At 41.0% G+C, this 25,663-nt stretch overlaps 1 protein-coding gene across 1 annotated transcript in view; it reads left to right on the top strand.

The window, feature by feature from the left end:
- Window positions 1-1,296: 1,296 nt before the first annotated feature.
- LOC136863424 (stress-induced-phosphoprotein 1) overlaps window positions 1,297-25,663 on the top strand; it is a 153,916-nt gene continuing 129,549 nt past the window's right edge. Inside the window, exon 1 of the mRNA XM_068225942.1 lies at window positions 1,297-1,472. The gene's annotated coding sequence lies outside the window, so the exon portion shown is untranslated. The remainder of the gene's footprint in view (window positions 1,473-25,663) is intronic.

Below are 25,663 nucleotides of genomic sequence, written 5' to 3'. Positions count from 1 at the left end.
CCATCCCCTGGTCTATGGAGTTTGGACAGCCGAAGTAGGGGATTGCCTGTAGGGGTGAAGTACAGTGGGGACTTCGAGGGCCCTGGGACCGCTACGGTAGCTGTGATGGGCCTTCAGGAACTCTGAAATGAGGTGGCAAAAGGGGCTCTAGTTAAGGCGCAGCAGGTCGTTATGCTACTTAAGTTCCATAATGGGTGAAAAATAAATTAGTAAATAAATGCAATGTAAATTTTAATCTTATACCAGTTGTATAGTATTATTTGAAGTAATTCCGCATACTGTATATGAGTTGACTATGTTTGTAAGTACAGGAGATATTATAGGTAGAATTTTGTAAACAATATAAATTTATAAAGGATGTGTTGTGTGTTTAATATAAAAAAAATTGTTAGCGTAAATTGTTTTATATTGTATTCTAGGAACATTTTCTTCTTCTCTTGTTAATTGAAAATTTAGTGCTGACAATAATGTATTTTAGTGTGCCATTTGCGACCGAGGTAGACACCTCATTTGCAAATAAAGAGATTTTGATTTTGATTTGATTTGATCTAAGATTTTTTGAGGTGTAGGTATATAGTTTTACTATCGAAGAAAGTTCGTTTAATTTACTGTATTTGGAAAATATCTGCATATTATAATATATTACGACAAAGCCTATTTCACTTGTTGTTTAATGCCAAATAAAGGATTCAATGCTTTTTTTCTTTAACAAATGGCTAATCTGTTATTCCTACCCGCTCATTTTGTGAACAGCATCTGAAATTACAGTGAATAAAATATATACTTGTAAAACTATCAGATCCTCTTCTGCCATATCCCGGGGTCCCTTGCAGTGAAATAAGTGTATAATTAAACGTTTTGTAATTGACATCTGAAAATTACCATCATAAATGCTTTAAGAAATTCACTCATTTCATATCCGCTAGATAGGAACGCCATCATTTTTCCTCCCAATTTACCAAATAATTGTTTGATAAAATGTCAAACCTATACTGAGTATATATTTTAACTTCAGCAATATCTATCAGTGCGGTACGTATTCTACAACAAACCTCGCGGTCCTGACCCGGGCAAGCCATGATCGATTTTTTGTATAATTTTATAATATTTTGGAAAGATCTGCCCGAAATAGATCATCCATTGGAGAAATTCATTGTGCTTTTAGTGGCACACCTGTGCACACGCTCGTGAGGAAACAAGTGAAGGTAGAGCCCCAAGAATTACCAAGCAGAAGAAGAAGTTAAAAAGTCTGATCACCTCGCCACTTGTTGAATGCTACCCATGCTGTGTGGTTGATGTTACACGCATGAGGGTTTTCTATATGTTGTGAGAAGGAATTGAGTCCTTGTTACCCATACGGTTTTGTTTTATGTTTTCCTTTTAAGCAGATAGCTCAGGAAGGATACTTATCTGCAAGCAAATTGTTTCCTTTCGTGGTAAAGCGGGAAGAGAGCGGAATATAATTTTTAAAGGTTAGTTACGTAGTTAGACGCAGTACCTATATTCAAATTAATGTATTAGTTTATTCTACATAAAAATGGTTTCTCAGAAGGAGGACTGAGGTGGTTTTTGCAGCCTCGGACGTCAATTTTTATAGGAAGCTCGCTCTAACAGAAATCCGCTCCAACCATTAACGCTCCTGTTGCATATACTGATGATTTGAACATTGAATTTCTGTCGGGTAGCAAAATGCTGTTTGATCCTTTTGTTACTTATTTTTTCATGGTGGGTACTAACGAACTACGGTACATTTCACTGGAGTTTCCTTTGTATGTCATGATTTAGGATAAAACTACCCTATGTTAGTTTCCTACTTCTATCCTGAAAAGTAGAGGGTATTATATTGATGGGCACCGAGCTCGATAGCTGCAGTCGCTCAAGTGCGGCCAGTATCCAGTAATCGGGAGATAGTGGGTTCGAGTCCCACTGTCGGCAGCCTTGAAGTTGGTTTTCCGTGGTTTCCTATTTTCACACCAGGCAAATGCCGGGCCTGTACCATAATTAAGGCCACGGCCGCTTCCTTCCAACTCCTAGGTCTTTCCTATCCCATCGTCGCCATAAGACCTATCTGTGTCAGTGCGACGTAAAGCAAATAGCAAAAAAAAAAATATATATATATATATTGATGGGCTATTGTGGGTAATATGGTGCTCATCCAATCTGTATGATTGGCACTTCGTTCCTCCTCCTGTAGTTCATGGCGTTTTTTGTAGTTTCGTCATAGCTCATTACTCACAGGGTTTGAATGATAACAGGAGAAGAGACATACCCAAAACTGCACAGGTTGGTTATGCTTTAAAGGTTAGGTTGCTTTTGGGAGGGTACCGGGCGAGTTGTCCGTGCGGTTAGATTTGTGTAGGTGTGAGCTTGCATCCGGGAGATAGTGGGTTGAATCCCACTGTCGGCAGCCCTGAAGATGGTTTTACGTGGTTTCCCATTTTCACACCAGGCAAATGCTGGGGCTGTACCTTAATTTAGGCCACGGCAGCTTCCTTCCCACTCCTGCGCCATCCCTTCCCATCGTCGCCATAATACTTATATGTGTCGGTACGACGTGAAGCACATAGCAAGCTTTTGGAAGATGTTGGGTGCAAAACTTGGTTGTCTGTGGTTTCTCATTTTAATACCAGGCATTTCTTATGTCATTGTTAGTGTAAACGTACAGGAGTTGTGCTATGCATTAGGCCAATAGGGCGGGGGGGAGAAAATCCACATCCATGCCTTCATGTGTTTCGTGTGAAAGCCTGTTCGTATTAACTAAGTGTATGCACAATCCTCTTGATTTCCCTCTGCCTAATTCTTTTACCATCTATGCCCATGTCCATTATTTCCCTAAAGTCTATATTATGATAGAGAAGAACTATTAAAGGGAGCATATAAGACAGTGCACTGTTGCCACTGTGATAGGTAATCTTAGCATCTAACCAACACTGTTCGATAATGCAAAATTAGAATGTAGTAAAAAATTAATAAATAATGAATGAAACATACCTAATCACTGCTGCTGCTTTATTCGCTTTATTCCTATAGCCTCCTCCTTTTTGTCATTTGTATATGAACTGGGTCAGGATTTTTTCCCAGGGAAATTTAGAATTTATCCACCCCATCATAAAGTATGAATATTTATTTTATAGCCACTTGCAGTTGTTGTTGCACTGTAAGCACAACATACTTCCAGTTTCTGGAGTCGCTTCTCTGATGGCTTCAACGGTAAGGTTCTTAACCTCATGGTGTGTGGAAGTTTTGTTATGCCGGGCACCATAACCTTTTACTTGACCCCATACCATTTCCATTGAATTGAATTGGCAATTATTTGGGGGGAGCCTAATGATCTCATGGCCATGCTTTCTTGCTGGTTCTTCCATGTGGTAAGGCCTACATGGTTTCAAGCTTGTGCTCCTGTATAAGGTTGAGGAGGATTCCCTTAGTCATACTGCTGTCACAAGGGATATTTTGACGGGAGAGCTATTTCAATGTATCCAGCATCATACTTAAAAGTTGTCGGTGCCTTGTCTACCTGAACTGTGTGGTAAGGAGCACTGTCTGTTATAATAATGCTGTGTTCAGGGATGTTGGGCAGCAATTGTCCCTGTAACCATTTTGAAAACACATTGTGGTCCATATTACATGGTAATCAGTAATTTTTTATTTTATTTTTAAAGTGAGGTGGAGGAATACAATCAGGTAACGCAGTTCATCCCATTCTTGACTAAGACGCAACATGGCCCTCTGTTGCGATGGAAATGTTTGCTTCCGCTCATATCCTTACGATACCACACTCTCGAGCGGATGACAGCTATTACTGTTCTTCTTTCATAATGCAGACTTTAGATAATCTATCCTTCTCCACTCACCTCAGACGGTCCCATCACCAAAAGCTGTTTATATGTACCGTTTATCCCTAGAGTTTATTCCTAAGTTAGCTGTTAGACCTGTATCCTTAATTTGAGTAGGCCTACCCTGCTATCCCTTGTGATTGGGGGACGCAGACGAAGAGTACACCGCGGTATCCACTGCCTGTCGTAAGAGGCAACCAAAAGGGGCAACCTAGGCATGATGGAATTAGAACCATGAAACTACTTTTGATTGGTACCATCATGAGGGGAAAGCCATGGGTCGCCTTTACTTGCGAGTAGTACCGCTATGTTAGGTACACAGTGATTAGTAGCAGCAGAGAGCGGTTCACTGTGGGTTTCGAGTACCTGTGATTAGTACATATGCGGAATATCACAGGCTTACATTGCCTGTAATTTTTATCATTATGTGAGAAACACCATGGGTCTGGGGGTTGCCTGTGGCTAGTACCACTATATGAGCGACACTGTTCGTCTGCGTTGCCTGTGATTTGTACCCACTATGTGAGGAACTCCATGGGATGGTACGGGTCCCTGTGATTTGTACACCTATGTGAGGTACACGATAGGTTTGCATTGCCTACGAATGGCGCCACAGGTACAATACAATGTACAATACTTGCGACTAGTACCATACTGTTTGGAACACTGTGAGTTTACGACCTTTGATTAGTAGAGCAACTGGGAAATACCATGGTTCTACTTTACCAGCAATAAGTGCCATTATGAGGGACCATTGACTTGGATATTGAACCTCTTTAGACAAAAAGCATCAATTCTGTAATATAGTTTCTGGGAAGGTGAGGAATTGTGGGTTGGATCCACTGACTGTTTTAAATTCATATTCATCCATTCATTCATCATTATCACGTTTTGAATTCTGGTCAGTGTATGAACTTTGTACTTTTAAATTTTCATTGCATTTAGTCTTATATCGTACCATTAGGGGCCAATGACCTAGATGTTAGTCCCCTTTAAATAACAAGCATCACCATCATGAGTATCCTGCTATAGCTCCCACCGTTTGTAGCCAGAATCATTCTCTGCAATTTCATGTCTGTTACTTCTTATGATTAAGATGTTCTGAGTCCACCTGTATATCTCTCCTGTACTGCAAAGTTGGTCTGAAAACAGACCACTGTAATTATAGTTTCATCGAAGAACTTGCTCCTTTCCTTCAGAATACCATTGATGGTAAATGGGAGCTCACTGCTTTAGTGGAGATGCTAATCTTCATATTGAACTCCCTGCACCTCTTTTAATAATAATAATAATAATAATAATAATAATAATAATAATAATAATAATGTTATTTGCTTTACGTCACACTAACTACATTTACGATTTTCGGAGATGCCAAGTTGGCAGAAATTAGTCCCGCAGAGTTCTTTTACGTGCCAGTAAATCTACCGACACAAAGCTGACATATTTGAGCACCGTCAAATACCACCGCACTGAGCCAGGATCGAACCTGCCATGTTGGGTTCAGAAGGCCAGTGCCTCAACCGTCTGGGCCACTCAGCCTGGCGCACCTCTTTTAACCCAATGAACTCGGATGACGAGGCACACCCGCTTGTGCGCACATGGCCTACAACTCGGATGACGAGTTGGGCCCGCGCATTGCCAATGCTCAGATATCTTTCTGTAGTCCACTCAGTTTGTAAGAGATGGCTCTTGCATTAAGATCTTCGTATACTAGTTGGTTGACAGGAGGGTATGTCGAAGTTTCCCCTTGTTTCCCCTTGTTTGACCGTCACACTACGTGTATAGGGTGACTCGGAAATATTTCAAATTCCTTTGAAGCCAGTAGTCAATATGGCAACTAGCAGCGCGCGTTTCTGAACATGAAGAATTAGTGAAATTAATTAACAGTGTTTTAGATAGTGATTCCAACGATAGTGTAAGTGAAGATCTTCAGGAATTAGATGATGATAATTTGTGTGAGGAATTGTTGAGTTTAAATAGTGTTAATGAGTCAGGAAATGTATATATCACTAGTGACTCGGAGAGTGATGATGAGCAAAACCTTCACGCCAGGCTTCCACAACTAATCTATCACACAAGAACATCAATTTAGGTGAATACATGTAGTCGTTCACCTTATGACAAAATTTCATGTTAATATCTTATATAGTTTTCTTTTAACAATATATTTTCCATTGTGCTGCACAAACAGATTCTCCACTGGGATTTAAATCTGAGTCAGTGGGACACGCAGGGGTATTTAAATGAGAGTCAATTGGGTTAAAGCACCAAGGTATTAGACTGAACACTTTCAGCACAGTCTGCCATTAAAACTGTTGTTGGCACAGGCCAAGCTGTTTACTACATTACCACTCAACTGAATCCCTCCCTTCCATTTTACACCTTGTAAGTTATCTACGAGGCGTGTTTTTTAAGTAAGGTCCATTTGAAAATACGAAAGGTTATTTCAAAAAGTAAATTTATTTTCAGAAAGTACATACGTCATTCTATTTTTCGACATAGTTGCCAAATTTTGTTCAAACACTTATCATACCTCGTAACCAATTTTAAAGTATCCTCTTCATAGAAACTTGCCGCCTGCTCCAATAACCAAGAGTTCACTGCCGTTTTCACGTCATCGTCATCATTGTAATGGTTACAAACCATTATTCTCGTCATTGTTCCGTATTGAAAAATAGCTGATCACAAAGTTTATACAAGGAGTAATTTTAATACCACCTATTCACTACAAATTTATTCCACATAGTGTGGTTAAATACACATGGAAATTATCAGAAATTTGAAGTACATGTTTCGCCCACTGAGGCTGATGATGCCCAATAAATAGTGGGCGAAACGTGTACTTCAAATTTCTGATAATTTCCATGTGTATTTAACCACACTATGTGGAATAAATTTGTATTGAATAGGTGATATTAAAATTACTCCTTGTATAAACTTTGTGATTGTAATGGTTGCCACTGACGTGATGTTTGAGATGGAGGAACAGATGGTAATCGCTCGGTGCAATATCAGGACTGTAGGGTGGGTGGTCTAAAACTTCCCAGCCAAAACTGTCCAATAAATCGCGGGTCTGACCTGCAGTGTGAGGTCTTGCATTGTCATGGAGAAGGACAATTCCCTTTGTCAGCATGCCGCGTCTTTTGTTTTGAATTGCTCTGCGTAGCTTTCTCAGGGTTTGGCAGTATGCTTCTGCATTTTTAGTGGTTCCTCGTTGCATGAAGTCGACCAACAAAACACCATGCCTATCCCAAAACACCCGACGCAATGATTTTGCGCTGGGACAGAGTCTGTTTGGCCTTCACCTTTACAGGCGAGTGTGTGTGTGTCTCCATTCCATGCTCTGTTGCTTCGATTCGGGCATGATATACGAAACCCACGTTTCGTTTCCAGTTACGATCTGACTCAAGAAGCCGTCACCTTCTTCGTCATAACGAGTCAAGAACTTCATCGCACACTCAAATCTTTGGTTTTTGTGGTCCTCTCTTAGGAGTTTCATGACCCAACAGGAGCACAGTTTCCTAAACTTTAGGTGTTCAGAAACAATGTTGTAAAGCACTGACCTCAATACGTCAGGATATTCATTTGAGAGACCTGTTATTTTGAAGCGCCTGTTCTCACGAATCTTTGCTTCAACTGCAGCCACCAAATCGTCTGTAATCAAAGAAGGGCGACCGGAGCGGTCCTCATCATGGACGTTGTCACGGCCATCCTTGAATTGTCGTACCCATTTACCCACTTTGCTTTCACTCGTAACAGTATCAACGTACACTTCGCAAATCTGTTGATGAATTTCTGCAGCAGACAGGTTCCTTGCTGACAAAAACCGTATCACTGACCAAACCTCACACGCGGCAGGCGAGTTGATAGTCTTAAACATTTTGAAAGCACAGAACAGAACCGTACAGGTTATCTACATAGCTGAAACTGATCACAGTTGTTCCCGAGGCGTGCCGGTACATGATGCATGTGCTTGTTGCGATATGCGCGCGAATCACTAGTGTCTACAACAAAACGGACCTTACTTAAAAAACACGCTTCGTATGTGTACTACGAACAACAAAGGTGAAACATTCCATTTGTATCTGACCCATGTATCTGAACCAAGAACTTATTCTAGCATCTCACTGCAGCTCGTCCCAGCAGTCAGTGAAAATTCCTTTTGATTGCCATTAACGACTTACCCCAGTGTGGCTAACAGCTCTTCCCTTAGTACACAGTCACATGCCTTCTCTAGAGCTACAAAGATAGGACTGACCAGAAGGCGAGGGGGATCAAATGAGGTGGGTAGGGTTGAGGCTCTGGTCATTGCGGATTCCATCGTTAGACATGTCGGGAAAGTGTGTGGAGGAAAGGGTACCAGAGTAGAATGTTATCCATGAATTAGGTTAAGGCAGATGTTAAGGAAAGTAGAAGAGAAGGAGGAGGGAAAGGAGAAGGTGGTAGTGTTTCACGTTGGTACTAACAACGTAAGACAAGCAGGTATAAGTACCAACATAGTTGGAGATGTGTGGGACCTGGTAAATGCAGCACGGGTAAAGTTTAAGGAAGCGGAGATTGTTATTAGTGGAATACTGTGTGGGAGGGATACCGACTGGAAGGTGATTGGGGATTTAAATGAGATTATGGAGTGGGTATGTGGGAAACTGGGAGTGAGATTTCTAGATCCTAATGGGTGGGTAGGAGATAGAGATCTGCACTCAGATGGCCTTCACTTAAACCGCAGTGGTACATATAAGTTAGGGAATTTGTTTAGAAGGGTTATAGGGAGATACATTCAGGGAAACAGGGTGGCCTAGGGAGCAGTGTTCAGGGAACTGGAAATCAAGTAGGGATGACATAAAAATGTTAGTGCTCAACTGTAGAAGTATTGTAAAGAAAGGAATATAATTAAGTAATTTAATAGACATATACTTACCAGATATTGTAAAAGGAGTTGAATCATGGCTGAGAAATGACATAATGGATGCAGAAATTTTCTCACGGAACTGGAGGGCGTATCGTAGAGATAGGATAGGAATGGTAGGAGGGGGAGTATTCATTCTGGTGAAAGAAGAATTTGTAAGCTACGAAAAAGTTAAACATGACAAACACGAAATTCTAGGGGTAAGGCTCATCTCTAAGGATAATAGACAACTTGATGTCTTTGGAGTGTACAGACCAGGAGAGGGTAGCGCAGATGCTGATTCAGAATTATTTGATAAGATAATCAGCTATGTGGGAAACGATAAGGAAAGGAACGTGATTGTAGCGGGTGACCTCAATTTACCAAATTTCAATTGGGAAGGTAATGCGAACAAACGGAGGCATGACCAACAAATGGCAAATAAGTTAATATGGGAAGGGCACCTGATTCAGAAAGTGATGGAACCAACTAGAGGGAAGAATCTTCTAGATGTGGTGTTAGTAAAACCAGATGAGCTATACAGAGAAACCGAAGTAATAGATGGTATTGGTGATCATGAAGATGTTTTTATGGTAATTAAAAATAAATGTGAAAGAAAGGAAGGTCTTAAAAGTAGGACTGTTAGGCAGTACCATATGGCTGATAAAACAGGCATGAGTGAGTTTTTAATTAGTAACTATGATCGCTGGAAAATGGTAAATAAAAATGTAAACAGACTCTGGGATGGGTTTAAAGCAATTGTTGATGAATGTGAAAATAGGTTTGTACATTTAAAGGTGGTAAGGAATGGTAAAGAACCACTATATTATAACAGAGAAGTAAAGAGACTAAGACGGAGGTGCAGGTTGGAAAGAAATAGAGTTAGAAATGGCTGTGGAAGTAAGAGGAAATTGAAGGGAACTTACTAGGAAATTGAATCTAGCAGAGAAGTCAGCTAAGGGTAACATGATGGCAAGCATAATTGGTGGCCGTACAAATTTTAGTAAAAAATGGAAGAGTATGTATAGGTACTTTAAGGCAGAAACAGGTTCCAACAAGGATATTCCAGGAATCATTAATGAACAAGGGAAATGTGTATGCAAGGATCTTCAAAAGGCAGAACTATTCAGTCAGCAGGATGTAAAGATTGTTTGTTGCAAGGATAATGTCCAGATAGAGGAGGTGACTAATACTGAAGAAGTATTAAAATTTACCTAGGACAGCAGTGACATCTACAGTAAGATACAAAAGTTGAAAACTAGAAAAGCAGCTGGAATTGATAAGGTTTCAGAGGATATACTAAAGACAATGGGTTGGGATAGAGTACTATATCTGAAGTACTTGTTTGATTATTGTTTGCATGAAGGAACTTTACCAAATGAATGGAGAATTGCTATAGTAGCCCCTCTATATCAAGGAAAGGGTGATAGACATAAAGCTGAAAATTACAGGCCAGTCAGTTTGACATGCATTGCATGTAAGCTTTGGGAAAGCATTCTTTCTGATTATATAAGGCATGTTTGCAAAATTAATAACTGGTTTGATAGAAGGCAGTTTGGGTTTAGGAAAGGTTATTCCACTGAAGCCCAACTTGTTGGATTCCAGCAAGATATAGCAGATATCCTGTATTCAGGAGGTCAGTTGGACTGTATCGCAATTGACCTGTCTAAGACATTTGATAGGGTAGATCATGGAAGACTACTGGCAAAAATGAGTGCAATTGGACTTGACGAAAGAGTGACTGAATGGGTGGGTCTGTTTCTAGAAAATAGATCTTGGAGAATTAAGTAGGTGAAGCTTTACCTTTCCCTGTAATAATTCAGAGGGGAATTCCTCAAGGCAGTATTATTGGACCCTTATGTGTTCTTATATATATATATATATATCAATGATACGTGTAAAGAAGTGGATTCAGAGATAAGGCTTTTTGCAGATGATGTTATTTTGTACAGAGTAATAAATAAGTTACAAGATTGTGAGCAACTGCAAAATGACCTTGATAATGTTGTGAGATGGACAGTAGGCAATGGTATGATGATAAATGGGGAAAAAAGTCAGGTTGTGAGTTTCACAAATAGGAAAGGTCCTCTCAGTTTTAATTACTGCATTGATGGGGTGGAAGTTTCCTTTGGGGATCGTTGTAAATACCTAGGTATTAATATAATGAAAGATCTTCATTGGGGTAATCATGTAAGTGGGATTGTAAATAAAGGGTACAGATCTCTGCACATGGTTATGAGAGTATTTAGGGGTTGTAGTAAGGATGTAAAGGAGAGAGCATATTTGTCTCAGCTGAGGCCCCAACTAGAGTATGGTTTCAGTGTATGGGATCCTCACTAAGATTACTTGATTCAGGAACTGGAAAAAATCCAAAGAAAAGCAGCTCGATTTGTTCTGGGTGATTTCCGTCCAAAGAGTAGCATTTCAAAAATGTTGTTAAGTTTGGGCTGGGGAGACTTGGGAGAAAGGAGACGAGCTGCTTGACTAGGTGGTATGTCAGATCAAAAATTAGATGTAGGGTTCTTCCGGCGTTTGCTCTATTAACCAGCGTTTCGTCTTTGGTCTGACACTAGACTCGTCAGAGTGGGATGTGTCAGACACGAGTGATTAACGCTGGTTAATAGAGCAAACGCCAGAAAAACCCTACATCTAATTTTTTATTTGATTTTTTTATATGCTCTATTGGTGGAAATATATATAGTTCCCTCTATGGGAACTTAGAATTTCCATTTGGAATTGCTAGGCGGGCATTAATTCCTTGTGGAGTTTTATATCCCGTATGCAGTTATCAGACTGTGCTTCTTAATTAGGCTTCTGATAAGTTCACCTGCATGCACCCCAGTGTCAGTGGGTAGGGTCTGACACATCCCACTCTGACGAGTCTAGTGTCAGACCTAAGACGAAACGCTGGTTAATACAGCAAACGCTGGAAAAAACCTATATCTAATTTTTGATCTCATTTTTTATATGCTCTATTGGTGGAAATATATCTAGTTCCCTCTATGGGAACTTAGAATTTCCATTAGGTGGTATGTTCCGAGCTGTCAGTGGAGAGATGGCATGGGGGGACATCAGTAGACGAATGAGTTTGAGTGGTGTCTTTAAAAGTAGGAAAGATCACAATATGAAGATAAAGTTGGAATTCAAGAGGACAAATTGGGGCAAATATTTGTTTATAGGAAGGGGAGTTAGGGATTGAAATAACTTACCAAGGGAGATGTTCAGTAAATTTCCAATTTCTTTGCAATCACATAAGAAAAGGCCGGGAAAGCAACAGATAGGGAATCTGCCACCTGGGCTACTGCCCTAAATGCAGATCAGTATTGATTGATTGATTGGTGATTGAAAACATAAATATAATTCTGTTCCTGCCATAGTATTTTGCACTTACTGCAGTTGCTCTACGCATACTGAAAATAAGGTCCTGACAGCCCCTCTGTGGTCTGAAATCACACTGTTCTTCATCCAACATACTCTCCACCATTAATCATACCCTCCTTTCCAAAAGCAAAACTACCAAACTTGATTAGACTGAACACTTGCAAAGTTTAACCCGTTAAGTGGGGAGGTCATAAACAAGAAATTCCTGCGTAGTGGGGAATCATTTTTCCGAAAAAAATTTTATTCAAAAAAGAAATAGTTTTTGCCAACCTACTCCCGCTTAAATATTTTATTATGTTAAACTTACCGTAAAATTATACGTACCGAGCTTGATAGCTGCAGTCGCTTAAGTGCGGCCAGTATCCAGTATTCGGGAGACTATGGATTCAAACTCCACTGCCGGCAGCCCTGAAGATGGTTTTCCGTGGTTTCCCATTTTCACACCAGCAAATGCGGGGGCTGTACCTTAGCTAAGGCCACAGCCACTTCCTTCCCACTCCTAGCCCTTTCCTGTCCCATTGTCGCTACAAGACCTATCTGTGTCGGTGCGACATAAAGCAACTTGTAAAAAAAAATTTTAAAAAATTATACTTTGCAGTGTAAATAACCTTATTATTTACAATTAAAACGATTTTTCAATTAATCCAGTGTCAGTGCAAAAATTGCATATGTATCATTTCATATATACTCCGATTCGGAGTATTATTTGTGTTGCTTATATTAATTCATCATTGAAATGCATAACACACAAATGAAAAATTATGAAATACTCCAAATAATAGAGACACATTCACTCAAATATCACATTTTCCTGAAATAAAATAGAAAAATATACTCGCCATGTAGGCCTATAACTTGCCATTGTAGAGGGCAGCGAGTAATCCACGAGTTCATTCGTCACTATTTTGTCACCACATTACACAAAAGTACACTACACTGTTCAACACTATTTACACTAATTATTTACACTGAATAGCTATAACAAATGACTGCAGAAAAAATTGAATAAAACTATTTCAGGATGGTCACTGATAGTTACCGGCACACAGATTATACAGCGGTCACAGAGTGTAGACTACAATCTTTTCAAATTCCCCGAGCATGGAACCTGAGACTCGCTGGCACATTTGCAGTGCTGATACTTCAGCTGTATGGTATAGCCTGAAGCAAGGAGAGGGGCACAAAGCGACATTGCATACTACACAACAATACTACAATACTTCGCCATGCGAACCACGCAGCTCTTATTTGCGTGCAGTCTTGATTTTGAGGCTGGATTGAAATCTGGAAAAATCCTTCCCGAGAATTGAGTTGACAAGTCAACGGGTGCGGGTCTCGCTTATCGAATTGGCAAGGCTGCGTTAGGGGTAACGTTCGCATACTTCTGAAATAGTTTCTGCACAATTTGAATACGAAACTCCAGCTGAGTGAATTTACTGCCGTGTTTCTTGTATATCACGAAAGCATTGAACACTGTTATGTCCAGTAGGTGTCTAAAAATCTTGTGGTAATATTTCTTCAGTCTTTTTCTCACCATACTGTATGTCACGATACACTGGTCCGATAAGTCCACGCCTCCCATTGAGTCATTGTACTCAATACATACGACCGGCTTCTCTTTGGTTTCTCCTTTATTGTTTAGAACAGTGCACATTTCAGTGTCATGTACTCAGCATGTAGACGTCTCTCTTGTCTTACCATTTCAAGGCGATGAGTTTGTTTTTATAGGCAAAAGCCACCTCCCCTTTTTTTCAACTTTTTCCCCATGAAGTCCTTCGGAAGATTTTTTCTGTTAGATTTTACAGTACCGACAGCGTCTGTCCGAAACTCATTGAGCTGATTGAAGAGTTCCGGGCTACTCTAATAATTATCTAGAGCTATGAGGTATCCCTTTTTTAGAAGAGGTTTGGCTAGAGCAAACACAACTTTCGAGGGCTTGGTATACTGAGACATATTTACCTTACAAACCTCATTTAGGGCCTACTAGCTCAGTTTCCTTGCCTGTGTACCACAGGATAATCCACACATATCCTGTTTTAGTCTCACATAATTTAAAAGATTCCATCAAGAAACAAGCCTTCTTCTTCGGAATGTACATTTTCCACCCCAAGCGATCTTTCCAAAGGAGTAATCTTTCGTTAATCGACAGATGATCATCTGGCAAATAGGAAATTTTAATTTTGATACAAGAATGTCTAGAACTGGCTTCACTTTGTAGAGTTTTGGGGATACTTGCGATTGTTAGCCTCATTATCTGAGAAATGTAAAAATTTCAGGAGAAGAAAGAAAGTTTCTCGGACATGGTCTCATAAAACACAGGCGTAGCAAACAATCTATTTCGTAAAAAATAATGAGATAGCTTCGGCTTTTGAATTATACCCTGAAGTAGGAACTCAATCCCTCTCCTTGCTTCGTCTTTTCATTTTAGCTGTTCCTATACTAGCATACTAGCTTGTATTGACTGCTGAGCATACAGATTAATTTGCTCTGCAATAAGTTTGCCCTGTTCATCGTCAATGAAATGCTCATACACTGACTGACAGAGCAAATGCAACACCAAGAAGGAGTGGTTCGAAAGGGATGAAAGTTGGGGAAAAAAACAGTGACGGCATGGACGAATAATTGAGGTTTATTTCAAACCGATATGCAGGTTACACAATGCGCACGGCATCGACCCAGTAGGATGTAGGACCACTGCGAGCGGCGATGCACGCAGAAACACGTCGAGGTACAGAGTCAATAAGAGTGCAGATGGTGTCCTGAGGGATGGTTCTCCATTCTCTGTCAACCATTTGCCACAGTTGGTCGTCCATACGAGGCTGGGGCAGAGTTTGCAAACGGCGTCCAATGAGATCCCACACGTGTTCGATTGGTGAGAGATCCGGAGAGTACGCTGGCCACGGAAGCATCTGTACACCTCGTAGAGCCTGTTGGGAGATGCGAGCAGTGTGTGGGCGGGCATTATCCTGCTGAAACAGAGCATTGGGCAGCCCCTGAAGGTACGGGAGTGCCACCGGCCGCAGCACATGCTGCACGTAGCGGTGGGCATTTAACGTGCCTTGAATACGCACTAGAGGTGACGTGGAATCATACGCAATAGCGCCCCAAACCATGATGCCGCGTTGTCTAGCGGTAGGGCGCTCCACAGTTACTGCCGGATTTGACCTTTCTCCACGCCGACGCCACACTCGTCTGCGGTGACTATCACTGACAGAACAGAAGCGTGACTCATCGGAGAACACGACGTTCCGCCATTCCCTCATCCAAGTCGCTCCAGCCCGGCACCATGCCAGGCGTGCACGTCTATGCTGTGGAGTCAATGGTAGTCTTCTGAGCGGACGCCGGGAGTGCAGGCCTCCTTCAACCAATCGACGGGAAATTGTTCTGGTCGATATTGGAACAGCCAGGGTGTCTTGCACATGCTGAAGAATGGCGGTTGACGTGGCGTGCGGGGCTGCCACCGCTTGGCGGCGGATGCGCCGATCCTCGCGTGCTGACGTCACTCGGGCTGCGCCTGGACCCCTCGCACGTGCCACATGTCCCTGCGCCAACCATCTTCGCCACAGGCGCTGCACCGTGGACACATCCCTATGGGTATCGGCTGCGATTTGACGAAGCGACCAACCTGCCCTTCTCAGCCCGATCACCATACCCCTCGTAAAGTCGTCTGTCTGCTGGGAATGGCTCCGTTGACGGCGGCCTGACATTCTTAGCTATACACGTGTCCTGTGGCACACGACAACACGTTCTACAATGACTGTCGGCTGAGAAATCACGGTACGAAGTGGGCCATTCGCCAACGCCGTGTCCCATTTATCGTTCGCTACGTGCGCAGCACAGCGGCGCATTTCACATCATGAGCATACCTCAGTGACGTCAGTCTACCCTGCAATTGGCATAAAGTTCTGACCACTCCTTCTTGTTGCATTTGCTCTGTCAGTCAGTGTATATTTCGTCCGTTTCTTTTTTATTTAAAAGTTCGCCCTGAATTCCACTCTGGTATATAGCTGGAAATAGGGATCTCCTACATCCCCTTACATCCCAGTCACTAGGCGGAGTAGGAGGCAAATCTCTCTCACTTTCTGACTCGCTACTATCATCGGAGCTTGAACTCGACACCTGTCCACGGCATCTAGGCAGCAGGCCTACTCCGACGGAAGCACTCGTGCTTGAAGCATCTAATAGGGGGATAGTTTCACCATTACTATCTAAACTACAATCACTGCAACTATCTTCCTTACTGAGTTTGAGAATATCCCGTATACTGTATCATCATCAGGAAGATCTGCAATTCTTTTGGAATGTTTACAACAAATAGGAAACGCTACATGTAGAATTAAATCAATAATCACACGAGATATTTATATACCAACAAAACAACTTATGAGAGCTGAAAACATTCACAGAGAGACACACAATACTATGCTCCACGCAGCACACTGACTGAGCTTCTCGCCAAGCGCCACATAGGTTGTTCTTGCGCTACGCAGCTATGTAGCGGATAACGAGGGGATTCCCAGACGAGAACTGCTTAGATACACGAAGTTGAAAAAATTTCTGTCAGAGAGCAGCACCTCTCAGAACATATGGAGAAAGTTTCAAACCTACTGCTTGTTTCGTAACGGAGATAAAAAAATTTAAACTTTCCACGCCTCACATGACGCGCGCCCACCAGCGGGATCGTTCCGGCAGCATCACCTGAAGCTAACCCCTCTCTACAGGTTAAGTTAATTGATTAAAAAGTCAGAAATTGGATTTAGATAGATAGTTGATACTAAAGGATTGTTATCACCTTTTGATTTTGATTTGAAACATTATTTATTCTTCTCCTGCTTTCAATGTGGCCGACTGTGGACCCTGTTAATTTGATTTCAGCTGCTTCTGGGCTTTGATCCTGACCAATACTCTTTCATTCTTTTACTCTTCAATCTCGTCCTCGGTGCTTGGGTCTGGGATCTAACTTTTTCCTGGGAACTGTGGGTGTCCTTTATTCTCGACTTGCAGACTTCCCTGTTGCTAACTTCCATTCCTTTTATTCCCATTTTTTTCTGGCCTTTCTTCACCTCCTGATTCCAGCACACGATAGTTTTCCTTGTCTCAAAGAACCTTACTACTTGGTTGGTCAGTCTTCCTGGGTCCATTCTGTAGACGTGTATGAAGAAAATGGCTCTCCTTTCTGGATGATATCTGAGTGATTTTCTGACCTGAAGTGCAATTCTTGGTTCCCTTTCTTCCTGTATGATCTGTCTTACATCTGATATAAATCCTATTTTTGTCAGGGAAAACATTTGGCTGCATATAAGGCTTCTGGATCATTCACTGTCTGGTGAAGTATAAGTTTTGCATTGATTTGATCATCTTTTTGTAGGTGTTCATAGTTCAGTGATCTCCCCAGACATTTTCATCAGCGGGGTGGCAGGAATGAGTAGCCAGGCGTGAAATACTACGTAAAAATTGAATATAATAACATTTCAATTTGATCCTCTCACGGCATTAACAGTAATATCAGACAGGTACATATTTAACTGCAAAATAGAACTATTTTACTGTTGTTATCACGAACAAGACATAACATGGTATTTGGAACTTATAGTGCTGTTCTGTTCCTTCGTAATCATGTAATACCGGGGCTTACCACTCGGTTGCTGTGGAGTTACAAGTAATAAAACTCATTGTAGACCGTATTGGACATCAGATTATGAACATTAAAATAAGAACAATAGTTAACACCACCTTTCCAATACTTATTTTTCCTTATATTTAGGATATAAACATTACAACAGGCGTTGTAAGATGGGACATGTTTCGCTTAACTGTCGTAGGCATCATCAGCCGAAATAAATCTTAGCCTAAAGTTAGGTCAGGGCCCCGAACCTAGTGTCCTTAAAATATATGGCACCCTAAGAATCAACATTTACATTTAGAAAATCAAATAGGCTTAAAACTAGTATGAAAAAAACATAGAATGTTACAACATGGCTAAGAGAAAAAACAACAAAATCATGTTGAAACAGAGGTTAAAAACAGAAAGTACAATACAGAGCTGGTAGTGAAATAATTAAAATCATAAGATATCATTGCTACCAGTCAGTCAATCAGAATGTTCACACATAAAAGAGTGATAAAATATAAGAGTGTTCATCATGGCTGAGTGAAGAAAAAACCCCGTAATCGTGTTGCCAGAGGTTAAAAACATAAGGTACAACACATAGCTGGCAGTGTAATAATCAAACTCATTGCTACCAGTCAGTTAATAAGAATGTTCATACATAACAAAAAGTGATGATTATATTCTTTTGAATGAAGAAATTATTAAATCCCAATCTTGAATGGATACGTGAGTCGGGCAAGAAAAATCACATATTGTAGCAGACATGGAGTAGTAATACTTCAAACAGGATTGATCACGCTTGAAGCCACTTTTAAGCTAGAGGCTAATATCCACTTCATCCGAAACAATGGTTAAAGCCGAATAACAGGTGTCTTCATTTTTACTGAGAGTTCAAGACCAAAACGGAATAAGATGCAAATTGCGTGAACTGAAGTCTGAAAAATGGAAAAAAGAAAAAGATGTACTTGGACCTTGAAAATAGGGAGTTCAAAATGAGAGTCTAAGATCGCTTACCTCCAGTGTTGCCAACTTAGCGGATTTTCCGCTAAATTTGGCAGAATTAGAAGACTGTCGGCGGAGAAATATATTATTTAGCGGACAGCGGATTTTTTGGCGGAATTCTAGATTGATTATAGCAGAATTTAGTGTTTTATCCATTTTACGTTTAAAAAAAAAATTGTACTCCTGTCTTTTTCCGAGCTATTCCGTATTTCTTGTCAGGAGCTAGCAGTCACATGAGGAAAACATGTTATATGGATTTGATATTATGTGATCATGGTATCATAATTTGTAATGCGTGGGGAAAGGGTACTTAACTCTTAGTTGACGAATGAGGACAGATAATGAAACTGTCTATATTTATCTATGATGGAAGACTGTTATAATGAACTGGCCTGTTCTGTGTGTGGCCCTTGAAGTAGGGGATTCACCTAGTTTGCACCCGGCAGTAAAACGCCTACAAGTTTTAGCTCGCCGGCTCACAGGCAGAGGGTTAATCCTAGTGAAACTCACTGATCAGATGAGTGCACACATTTACTTTTATTATTATTATTATTATTATTATTATTATGTCCGGTTCCATGGCTAAATGGTTAGCGTGCTGGCCTTTGGTCACAGGGATCCCGGGTTTGATTCCCAGCAGGGTCGGGAATTTTAACCATAATTGGTTCACTTCGCTGGCACGGGGGCTGTCTTCATCATCATTTCATCTTCATCACGACGCGCAGGTCGCCTACGGGAGTCAAATCAAAAGACCTGCACCTGGCGAGCTGAACATATCCTCGAACACTCCCGGCACTAAAAGCCATACGCCATTTCATTTCATTATTATTATTATTATTATTATTATTATTATTATTATTATTGCTCATTTTTATTGCTTATTTTTATTGCTCATTATTTGAGATCGGATTTCTGGGCGGAATTTTAGCGGATTTTTAGTATTATTTAGCGGATCTTGAAAATATAAGTTGGCAACACTGCTTACCTCTTATGTTGGATTGACTGGAGACATTAGCCGTTCGAGGGGGTCTGTTAAACGTATGCCAGTTGCTGCGTGTGTTGTATCTGTGTGCTTGCTTAGGCGGAGAGTAAGTTGGGACGGGAGGGGTAGGCGCAACAATGAGAGTGCTGGAAGCTGGCGGCAGAGTTGTATTATGGGGAGGGGGTAAAGTGGAATCTGTTATGACGACCGGAGGGATATTTAAAGGTTTATAATTGAAGATTTTTTTTTAATATCCTAAATATAAGGAAAGATAAGTATTGGAAAGGTGGTGTTAACTATCATTCTTATTTTAATGTTCATAATGCTGTGGAGTACCGTACAAGTTTGCGACGTCATACAGAATCAAATTGAATTTAAATAAACAGTTTGATAGTATTTAGGTTTTAATTTGGAGCACCCTGTGACTCAAATATGTATTAATACTATGTAACTAGCACATATCTAGGTTTGTTAGCTGAGCGATCTGTAAAATTGGCAGGGTGGTGCTCCCATTAAAAAGGTCCTAGGGTGAACACTGTAGTTAGTTTGTATGCTATTATGATATCCAGATGAAGAGATAAAAATTTCTTATGCATTTGAGAAACCTGGTGATACTTGCTCGCTCTTCATGTCTGGTCAAGCTAATAATTATTGAGCGAGTTAGCCTGCAGGTAGGTTTGTGTAACTATGAGCTTAAAATCAGGAGATGGTGTGTCTGAATCGCATCGTCAGCAGCCCTGAAAATAGTTTTCCGTGTTTTCCCATTTTCACACCAGGAGCTGTACCTTAATTAAGGCCGCGGCAGCTACCATCCCGATCCTACCCATTTTCCATCCTTCTGACACTAGAAACCTTTGATGTGTTAGCATGGCATTAAACAACTAGCAGAGATTTTTTTTCCAAAATTTTGAGAAGTTAGCAAGTGAGATGTCTTTGTCATTTGGTTGGGAGGTGTCTTCCGTTGTGTATAGATCATTGAGTTGGGTCAGATCAGCAGGAGGGTGGGTTACTGAACAGTGCTGCACTCACGCACGATATTTGCATCTGTTACAAGGGAGCCCTCACTTCTGTAAGTTGGTCTTGCACCGTGGCTGTCTCATTCTCTTGCTGTTTTATGTCATCCATCACTGCATAGGGCAGATCACCACCAGGAGCCAGTTCTTCTTTCACTGGGGTGTTGGGGTTAGCCAGCTTGCTTCTCCACTTGGTGATGCTGTTTGGTTCCTACAATCCTTTGAGAATCTCCATTTGACACAGTGGGAGTTCTTCCTGGGCTTGAGCTACTGTATTCTGGGCTGGTGTCTGTGCAGGGGATAATAGGAACCTGTGTCCTGCCTCATTCCCACCATATGTGCGAAAATATCCCTTTGGATGCGAGATGGAGCTATCCCAGTGAGTGGGTAGTGTTTCTGTACTGGGGTTGACTTCATGCATCGTGTCAAAATAGTGATATACCGAGCTCGATAGCTGCAGTCGCTTAAGTGCGGCCAGTATCCAGTATTCGGGAGATAGTGAGTTCGAACCCCACTGTCGGGAGCCCTGAATATGGTTTTCCGTGGTTTCCCATTTTCACACCAGACAAATGCTGGGGCTGTACCTTAATTAAGGCCACGGCCGCTTCCTTCCTAGTCCTAGTCCTTGCCTGTCCCACCGTCGCCATAAGACCTATCTGTGTGGGTGCAACGTAAAGCAACTAGAAAAAAAAAAGTGATATTTCATTAATAGCAACATCTACCTGCTTCTTATGAGCAGGGCTGCTCCATACTGGTGTAGCATTTCCTTCAACAGATATCCGTTGTGCCAGGGTTAATTTTCCTGTTGATGACGTTTCAAACACAGACTTTACCCATGGTATTGCCACAGTGCTGATTGAAGATTAGAGTACGATTAGTGTGACGCCCCTGTATATCTTCATCAGGTCGTGTTGGAGTCAGTCACCTCACCCGGTGTTGTCCATTTGTCACCATTCTTCCATGTTGTTGTCATGGAAGGTACTCAGTTGTGTCTTGCTTGTTTGGTTTAAGGTGGTTGGCATTGTAGTAGAGGTAGGTCTCGTCTGAAGTCTTCAGTTTCTCATCTACTTCTGCAAAACTCTAGTCTTGAGTAGCAACTGCTGTGTTATCAGCATACATTATATACTTTGAGTAAATTCTCAGGTTTTAATCATACCACCCAATGCCAAATACCAGCAGACAGTTCATTTAGGAGCAGTCTATGGCTGCTGCATGGATTATAGCCACTTTTTGGCAACCCTGAGAGCGTTCTATGCTGTAGGATGCTTGGGGAGAGGAGTAAAGGCAGCGGGTAATGTCAGTGTTGTTAATGTTCCAATTCTCCACCCTACGATTCCATAGAGGATTGGCAAAATTTTGAAAGGCCACATCATCATGGCTACCTTAACAACAACCAAGAAAATATCCCAACAGTTATGCTTAGCTAAGGACCTTTGGGATCCTCTCTTCAGTGCAGGTGAGTATCGTATTCTCATTTCGTGTGGGAAAGTTTACATTGTGACCACCATACATACATCAACACCAGGCTGAAGAATTTAAGCGTCTCAGTGTTGTTTCATCCATGCCCTTCCTTTCCTCAATCATGAAATGGAATTTGAGGAAGCATGATTCCGGCTTCCGTCCGCCAGTTTCCTTTACATCTCTACTGACTGGAGGTAATGAAATATGACATCTCAAGAGGATAGGAGAGGGACTAAAGATTAACTGAGTGGACAGATCTTCAGCAGGGTAATCACATTAACAAAGTTGAAAATAAAAGTTGCAGATCTCTTCATATGTTTATTTATGGGTTGTAGTAAGGATTTAAAACTGAAGGCATATGTCACTGGTAAGACCACTACTAGAGAATGGTTCCAGTGTATGGGACCCTCACTAGAATTACTTGGGGGGGGGGGGGGCGATGACCTAGATGTTAGGCCCCTTTAAACAACAAGCACAGAATTACTTGATGGGGCAAGTTGGCTGTGCGGTTAGGAGCACGCAGCTGTGAGCTTGCATCCGGGAGTTGGTGGGTTCGAACCCAACTGTCAGCAGCCCTGAAGACGGTTTTTCATGGTTTTCCCTTTTCACACTAGGCAAATGCTGGGGCTGTACCTTAGTTAAGGCCGTGGCTGCTTCCTTCCCTCTCCTAGGCCTTTCCTGTCCCATTATCGCCATAAGAACTATCTGTGTCGGTGTGATGTAAAGCAAATTGAAAAAACAAACAAAAAATCCAACAAAAAAACAAAGAATTATCTGATTCAAGGACTGGAGAGAATCCAAAGAGAAAGCAACATGATTTATCCTAGGTGATTTCCACAAAACAAAAAAGCTAGTGTTATGGAAATGTTTGGAACTTTGGGCTGGAAGACTTGTGAGTAAGGAGACAAGCTTTTGGCTAAGCAGTATGTCAGTTATAAATGAGAGATTTCCCACGTTTTCAATACATTATTTTGTGTATATCAAGAATAAACACATAATTGGAATAACACTTAATTAGGACAGGCTTCATCCCTCTACATGGGACATCTTAAGCTATAAAGATAATTGTTATATAAAAGATAAACATGGAAAGCATTTTAAAAGTTCTTAAAAAAACATTTGTGTGTGTCTACATTAATGTCTTTTGTCTTCAGTTCATAAAATTAATACCCATGGTGCAACAACAGGCCATGGCCTACCAAGCAACCTGCTCAGTCCGAAGACCTGCAGATCATGAGGTGTGATGTGGTCACCACGGCGAATCCTCTCAGCTGTTATTCTTGGCATAAATAAGTACATGTCACCAAAATGATAATGGAGTAAATGCTATTCACTAGATGCCATTATGTTCATAATCTAGCTATTGTATACTTGAAGCCCACACACAAGTTTACCTTATGTTGGATTCACACTGTATCTCTTACTACCTCTGTATATATGTGTATGATATTGGCTGTGAATAAAATTGTTTAAAATGTAAAATGTAAGTTAGATGCTAGCTGTCCTCTTAATACTTTTTGGTGGTATTTTTCTTTCTTAATTTAGTGCTTGTTCGAACCCCACTGTCAGCAACCCTGAAGATGGTTTTCCGTGGTTTCCCATTTTCACACCAGGCAAATGCTGGGGCTTTACCTTAATTGAGGCCACGGCTGATTCCTTCCCACTCCTAGCCCTTTCCCGTCCCATTGTCACCATAAGACCTATCTGTGTCGGTGCGACGTAAAGCCAATAGCAAAAAAAAAAAAAAAGAATTAGTGATTTGCAGCTAAAAATCTTCCTTGATTTATCTAGTGGTGTTTTCTGATATTAACCATAAGAAGGGCATTCTCAAGTCCATATACATAAGTGACAACACGTTCTAAGCGGACCAGGAAGGAGAATCCTAAATAACATCAAATAACATCGTCTGACAAGAAAATACTTCTGTATTATATCTCATTCGCAGTCTAGAGGAGTTTCTCCAGCTAGGCTTACGACTCCTCTTCTTATTGTTAGAAACATCAGAAAATACCACTAGACAGTTCAAGGATGATTTTAGCTACAAACCGCTAAATTGAGGATAAAAAATGCCACCAAAGAGAATATTACCCGTAATAGGACAGATAGCATCTAACTAGAAGAAGAAGATGACAATATTAGCATACAGACACACAAATGTTTTTTAAGAACTTTTATGGTTCATGGTGTGGGTTACTGTAGTCATGTCCTAGTTTGTGAACCATGGGCAACAGCTGAGTGGCCTAGTAAGTGGTCCTGAGAGTCGGGATACCAGTTGGTACAGAATGGGAGTGGGCATCTCGGACATATTCTGAGTCATGCCATCCTTGGACTATGTGTATGTAGGGTAGCATCCTGGTTCATGAATTTGCCGAGCTCAGAACATTTTAAGCAACCCTCGTACCTATGGGAGTAACGGAGTCCCACTCCCGTTTGACAGGCTAGGGACTCCTTGGAAACAACTTGGCAAACAAAGTGGAATTCGATGGTAAGCTGTCAGTATTAATGGGTATTATGGGAGAAAGAAAGTAGAACTGGCTGAGTCAGCAAAGAAGATGCATGTGGATGTGATGGGACTAAGTGATATTCGAGTAAGGTGAGATAAATAGGAAGAGATAGGAGATTATAAAGTGTACTTGACGAGTGTTAAAAAGGGAAGGGCAGAGTATGGGGTAGGACTGTTCATCAGGCATACTATTGCACACAGCATTGTTTCTGTTAGGCACGTAAATGAGTGAATGATGTGGGTAGATTTGGCAGTTGGAGGAATTAGGACGAGAATTGTCTCAGTGTATTCACCGTGTGAGGGTGCAGATGAGGATTAAGTTGACAAGTTTTATGAAGCATTGAGTGACGTCGTAGTCAGGGTCAACAGCAAGGATAGGATAGTGCTAATGGATGATATCAATGCAAGAGTTGGAAATAGAACTAAAGGATACAAAGGTGTCAAATCAAATCAAAATCTCTTTATTTGCAAATGAGGTGTCTACCTCGGTGGCAAATGGTACACTAAAATACATTATTGTCAAGCACTAAATATTAAATTAACATGAGAAGAAAATTTTTCCTATAATACAATATTATACAATTTATGCTAACAATGTTTTCTATTAAACACACAGCTCATCCTTAATAAATTTATATTGTTTACAAAATTCTAATTATAATATCTCCTGTACTACTTACAAATATAGTCAACTGATATACAGTATGTGGAATTGCTTCAAATGATACTATAAAACTGGTATAACATTAATATTTACATTGCATTTATTTATTTACTATTTTTTTTTTACCCGTTCTGGATCCTAAGTAGCATAACGACCTGCTGCGTCTTAACCAGAGCCCCTTTTGCCACCACTTTTCAGAGTTCCTGAAGGGCCTTCACAGCTACCGTAGCGGTCCCAGGGCCCTCGAAGTCCCCACTGTACTTCACCCCTACAGGCAGTCCCCTACTTTGGCTGTCCAAACTCCTTAGAACAGGGGATGGAA

This window comes from Anabrus simplex, chromosome 2, assembly GCF_040414725.1.
Source record: "Anabrus simplex isolate iqAnaSimp1 chromosome 2, ASM4041472v1, whole genome shotgun sequence".
Lineage (NCBI taxonomy): Eukaryota > Metazoa > Arthropoda > Insecta > Orthoptera > Tettigoniidae > Anabrus > Anabrus simplex.
Note: the sequence above shows the minus strand (reverse complement) of the source record. Positions and strands in the feature narration are given on the sequence as shown.